Genomic DNA, 6,000 nt, shown 5'->3' on the forward strand with positions numbered 1-6,000 from the left:
TGGAAAACCTTCTGTTTGGACCGATAGAATGTCCCGGTGCTGTTATCTGGCCCCCTCGCCACCACCCTCCCTTGCGCTCAAAATGGCTGCGCAGCATCTGCTCAGGCCTGCTAGGATTGACGGAAAATTTACGAAGGCTTATTAAAAAAATACCCCATCAAAAAATACCCCATTGAAATTAGTTCCATCTTATGACCTGAATCGTAAACACCTATAAATAGTGCTTGAGTCCACATAATGCCTTTCCAGTCCTGACAGATTGCACTCTTAGAATGATTTTTCTAACACTTATATTTAAAGCAGAACTGCGGCTCATTTGGCAAGAGCCGCGCAGACTGGGTGCCGCAGTCGAAGATATTAGTGTCCCCTGTCTGAGGCGGGTGCGGCTGGCGACAAAGCCTGGTCTGAGGGGCATGGGACATACCGATCCCAATAGCTAAGTTTACAGGGTGACTCCCCCGTCTCTGCTCTCTTTCCCTCCCAGGAACAGCTGAGGGCTAGGATCTAGTGCTTCTGATTCAAGCGGGGGGGGGGGGGGGGGGGAGGGGCGGGAGGGGAGGGGGGTGGAGAAAGAGAAAGATTTAGTGGAGGTGATGGGAACAAAGAGGCAGTTGCCCAAGTTACCAGGCAGTCAATCATATTTATTGATCTTTTACTGTGTCAAGAACACTGTACTAAGTGCTTGGGAGAGTACAATATCCCAGTACCCTTTTTCTGATCTGCCATATACTTGTCACATGGTGAATGGGACACTTGTTTCGGGGATCTTTCCAGAGTCATTTGCAATGCTACATGGTGAGGGCTGGGCTCGTTGAAAACCTTTCCCAGTGACTATTATAGAGAATCCAAATCTGAATTTAGAGCTCAAACATTTCAAATCCCTGCTCAATCTTTCCTTTTGCGGCATTCAGTGAAAAGATAATGCTGCATAAGAAGTTCGTGTGCTTTCTGGAGCCAAAGTGCTACATAAATCTAAGGTAGGAATATTGTAGCCTAGCGTTGAAAGATGGAATCCTGGTTCAATCACTGGTTCAGCTGGGAAAGAGCAAATGTCTCTCTTTCTCCTTCCCCTCCCCCTCTTTCTTTTTTGTCCCTCTCCCTCACAGTCTAACCCTCTCTCTCCATTCTTCCCACCACCCTTCATCCCCCAGAGAACTTCTGTTATGAGTCCAGAGGTCACAGCAGGGACTGGTTATTATCTTTCCAATTCACTACTTTCAGATTTCTAGATCATACGCTCTTGGATTTCTCGAGCACTTAAATTCAAAGAACTTAAGCACTGTGGCCTAGAGGAGAAAGCATGGGTCTGTGATCCAGAGGAACTGGGTTCTAATCCTGCTCTGCCATTTGCCTGCTCTGTGACCTTGAGCAAGTCACTTAACTTCTCTGTGCCTCAGTTTCCTCAACTACAAAATAGGGACTCTCACTCTTACTTTTCTGAGCTCCACATGGGACAGAGACTCTGTCCAGCCTGATTAACTTGTACCTACCACAGTGCTTAGAACAGTGCTTAACATACAGTAAGCACTTATACACCATTTCAAAAAAAACTTCCACTGGAATATTCTCTACTATCATTATAACATTCTTAAAAGGCAGACCACTTTGCAGGTGGGAAAACCAGAGAATGGTTAAGTGACTTATCCAAAATCTCCCAGCCTGCCTGAGCTGGGACCAGAACTCAGATTTTTTCTTACTCCCACCATAGGGCTCTCTCCACTGGACCATGCCACCTCACTTTGATAAGGAATAGCAAATCAAATTAGATGGTTTAGAGAGGTTCTCACCATGAATCATGCCTTTGGCTGAAAGAGGAGACTTCCTGGCAGTAAATGCCCTCCTCACCCTTTGGCTTCGCAGGTGCGGCCGGTTGCCAGGTGAAAGGAGGATGCGAGTCTGAGGAAACCTAGAGCCAACTGGCATTTCTTTCACCAGCTAGGATGTCTGCATCTGTCTGTGCTCTCTCCCTCAGTGTCTCTCCCCACTTCTCCATCTGTGTCTCTCTCTCGCAAGCGTGGATCTCTCTTCGGAACTCCAGAGACATGTTGTCATCTTTTCTTTATGGGGCGAGGCCTGGAGTTGGAGTTCCTGATTCTCCCTGAAGCTGAACAGCCTGCCTTTCCAAAAACAACCAGGCAGGAGACATATACAGTTTCCCTAAAGAATCTTGCCCCCTCCCTCCAACACCCTCATTCCTTCCCCCAACCCCCACACCCCCTACCACACTGATCTGCCTTTTAATCTTGATTTCCACCCAGGCTCTGGCTTCAATCATAGAAATAGTACTTAACCCCCACTCCTCCATTCACCTCAGGATTCCAGCCCTCACACTACATAATAATGGCCTCAACTCATGCACTTTTATCTTGAACTAGCAGGAAGCATTCCTTTCTCGGTGATACCAGGTAGGTGACCTTAAGTCTTGCGGGGAGTCCTGCACCTTGGCAAATATTATTTCTGCCTCTGTTTATGTTAAAATGAGGCAGATGCATATAAGCATCCAATCATCTCTGGCAGATTTAAACAGCGTGATCTATCTCTTTGAAAAAGGAACAGAAAATGTAAAAGACTAGCCTCCATTCAGGCTCCAATAGGTCTCACTGACTCGCCACCCATTCTCCTAGACATCAGGTTGAGAGGTAACATCCTAAATGCACTTTTCAAGACAAAGGTAAAAACAAGTTGGCACTCAGAGTGATGTTTAACAAGGATTAAATGTATTTCAGAATAAATACTTGGTACCCTTTTAGTCACATTTTAAACCAATATTTGCCCCCAATTCTCAGGCCTTACAAAAAGTGTTTTCTACTTTTCACTCAAATTTTGTACTCGGTTCTGGAAAAAAAAAGTAACTGGAGAATTGAATACGTTAGGTGACATGGTCAGAAATATTTGGGTGTTGCCAGGGTGTTTTCAATTATAGAGCGATATAGGCACATATTCACCCTGCAAACCTCAGTGGTATTCAAAAATCTTTAGGCATCAAATATTTCAGAGCAGGGAGGCAGTTTCCCCATGATTTCCCTTTCTGACCCTCAGATGGCATTGGAAGGGGCTTCCTAGACCCTGCACTGAATAAGGAAGGGGACCTGGAGGTCTTTTTTCCCTCCATGAACTCTGACTTGGAAGGAGATGTATTTTGAGCCCCCATACCACCTTCCATTCATGAAACTAAATTCTGATTCCCATTAGAAATGTAAATTTTCCCATTAATTTTGACCTGTTTTTTTATCGTAGTCAACCCTAATGAATTTCTGGCAGGGGAAAAGACGACCTATGGTACTATAAGTATAGTAGGACAGCTTTTTGCATTTATGTTTTAGTCAGTGAAATACAGGGAATGACTTTCAGAGTTTGGTTGATTTAGCATTCTCTGATTCCCTGAAAATAACAATTTAACAAACTGTAAGGGGATTAAAGCTTGAGATGAAGGACAAGAAGCCCAGACTCCAGGGTTCCCTATCCAAACCAGACACGACCTGGGATAGGATAGGTTCCAGAGAGTTTTCCCCGCCTCGGGGTTGCTCATCTTTGGAATTAGCGATTTTAGGGAAATCAAAAGTGGAGACCCAGTTAGACCTTCATGGACAGTAGGTCACTCCTGGGTCATGAAAGAGGCTTGGGGAAACGGACAGTTAGCTTCAGTCTCTGATGTCATGTCAGTGCTGTATTCTGCAGCAAACCCACACTAAATGGCAATCTGCAGCTGGAGGGCCACACCCCTCACTCCTCTCCCAAAGTGCCTGTTTTACCCTCAGGAAGAAGTTTACTGGCCTTGGTATTTACAATGCTTGGGTGAAAGGCCTCTGGGAACTTAATGTTTATTTATTGGCTAATAAATCCAGGTCCTCCCATTTTCAACCAGTCCCTCATTCTGATCATGAGGAAAACAAACAAACAAAAGAATCAAAACCTTGAGCTCCACTTCCCTTCTCTTCCCTATCTTTACTGTGCAGGGCTCGGACCAAATGAAGTTTGGGAGCGCAAGGGACTAGCAGCTGTTCCCGGTGGCTGGAGCACGTGGTTCCAGATGATATTCCTGGATGCCCCTGGATATTCCAGGGGGAACTATGGGTGGAGTCTGCAGCAGCATTCCTCTGCCTCGGAGCCCTGAGGGGGACTGCCAGTGCTCATTTTCCACCCCTGAGTCAAAACACAAGGCCGTTGGGCATTACTCATTTGATTATTTGGTCTTTTTCTTTTCTTTTAAGGTCATAAACCCCCCAACCTCTTCAGCTGCCAGGACTGCAGCGGGGAAAGGATGCTGGGCTGGTGGCAGAGCGTCAGGCTGATAAGCAGCAACCTCCTAATCTCAGCTCCAGCAGCTGACAGTGTGACGGGGATAAGAACCATCGCTCTCGGCTCCCATACTGGGGTGGTGTTTATTCTGCAGATGTTTCGGCTTCTGGGCCCGTTAGGAAACTCTCCATGCTTGTCAGGGTCGGGGTGATGAGGTAGGCAGAGAAAATAACATCCAACTGAGTTCACTTTAGGGGTGGAGGAGAAAATGGAGGGGGGTGGGATGGGAGAGAACAGCCTGTTAAATTCCAAACCTATGGAGAATGGCTGGGGGAAGACTCCACCAACAGGGGAGGGCAAACCTGGCTCTGGAAGTCTATTTGCTGTCTCCCTCTTGGTAATGCAAAGAGGGTGAAGAAGAGAAGATTATAATCATAAATTTATTATTATTATTTTATTAAGTGCAGACTGTGTGTCGAGCACTGTTCTAAGCACTGGGGCACATATGAGTTAATCAGGTTGGATACAGTCCCTCTCCCACATGGGGCTCCCAGTTTAAGTAAGAGGGAGAACAGGTATTGAATCCCATTTTACACTTGAGGAAACTAAGGCACAGAGAAGTTAAATGACTTCCCCCACCTCAAACAGCAAGCAATTGGCAGAACCAGGATTAGAACTCAGGTCTTCTGACAGGCCACACTCCACTAGGTCAAAACCACACCTGGACTCCTGAAACTCCCTATTTGGCACTGATGTCGGCCCTGCTACGGAATGATTGGTGAGTGTGAGGGAGAGGTGAGGTAAGGGAGATGAGAGAGTTGTCCTGGACAGGTATGGTGGGTGGAACTGGGAAGCCAGAACAAAATATAAGAGCAGAGGACAAGTTTTAAAGCAAGAAAAATAATCTACACATGGGCTCAGAATGAACACCTGCTCTGCCATCGAAGACTTGGATGCTGGGATGATCTACCTCCCCTTAGCCTGCAGCAGGACCAGAATGCACCAGTTTCAATGCTCAGTAAAGCTTTTTTTGTGGCAATCAGGGACAAGACCGTGTGACAGAGTTTCCTCAACCCCATAGAGGAAGGCAGCCCCTGCAGTTTCCCTCCAGACACAAAGCTCCTCTCCTCCCGAGGCAGCAGCGGGCAGAGTCTTACAGGATCCCACACACGGCATGCTCGGGAGGCCAGGGCACTGAGTTGGATTTTTCCTGTCCACTTTGGCCAATGTCTCCCGCCAGCCAGCCAACTGCCAGGGACAGAACAAAGAAGAGAACACCAGGCCCAGAGGGGCAGGTAGGAGGGGACGGGGACCGGGGAGGAGACGGTTCTTTAAAGAGATGGCTCTTCGTAATGTTCAAAGGCAATATCCCATCGAGTTAAAATTGGCAGTGCCCTGCCCTCTTCTCTCCCCTCACCTCCCACATACATATAGGGCTGCCTCAGTGGCTGTTGCCTTTTGTTTGCCCGAAAGGATACGGAGCTGGCCCAGCCACATCGATTACACTGTAGGCTCTGGTGCCAGCTTCCAAGAATGTGAGAAAAAAGAATTTGGCCTTTTCCACTGAGAGTCCAGCTCTCTCTAGAAACATGGTGGGGGTGGTTTTTTGGTTTTTTGTTTCATTTTTTTTAACTCCTTTGTGGCCACTCCCTCAGATCACCGACCTCTCTGAGGAATTCTCTACAAATACTTTTTGAATCAGTACCTTTCTTCCACAGCATATACTCGGTAGGACATCGGTAAAGCTGTTTGTACAGGAAA

General features: G+C 46.9%; 1 protein-coding gene across 1 annotated transcript in view; it reads left to right on the forward strand.

Moving 5' to 3' along the window:
- RBM38 (RNA binding motif protein 38) overlaps positions 1–4,183 on the forward strand; it is a 35,636-nt gene extending 31,453 nt beyond the window's left edge. The window contains exon 5 of the transcript XR_005660266.1: positions 3,957–4,183. The gene's annotated coding sequence lies outside the window, so the exon portion shown is untranslated. The remainder of the gene's footprint in view (positions 1–3,956) is intronic.
- The last annotated feature ends 1,817 nt before the right edge of the window (positions 4,184–6,000 follow it).

This window comes from Ornithorhynchus anatinus, chromosome 8 (genome assembly GCF_004115215.2).
Source record: "Ornithorhynchus anatinus isolate Pmale09 chromosome 8, mOrnAna1.pri.v4, whole genome shotgun sequence".
Taxonomy (NCBI): Eukaryota; Metazoa; Chordata; class Mammalia; order Monotremata; family Ornithorhynchidae; genus Ornithorhynchus; species Ornithorhynchus anatinus.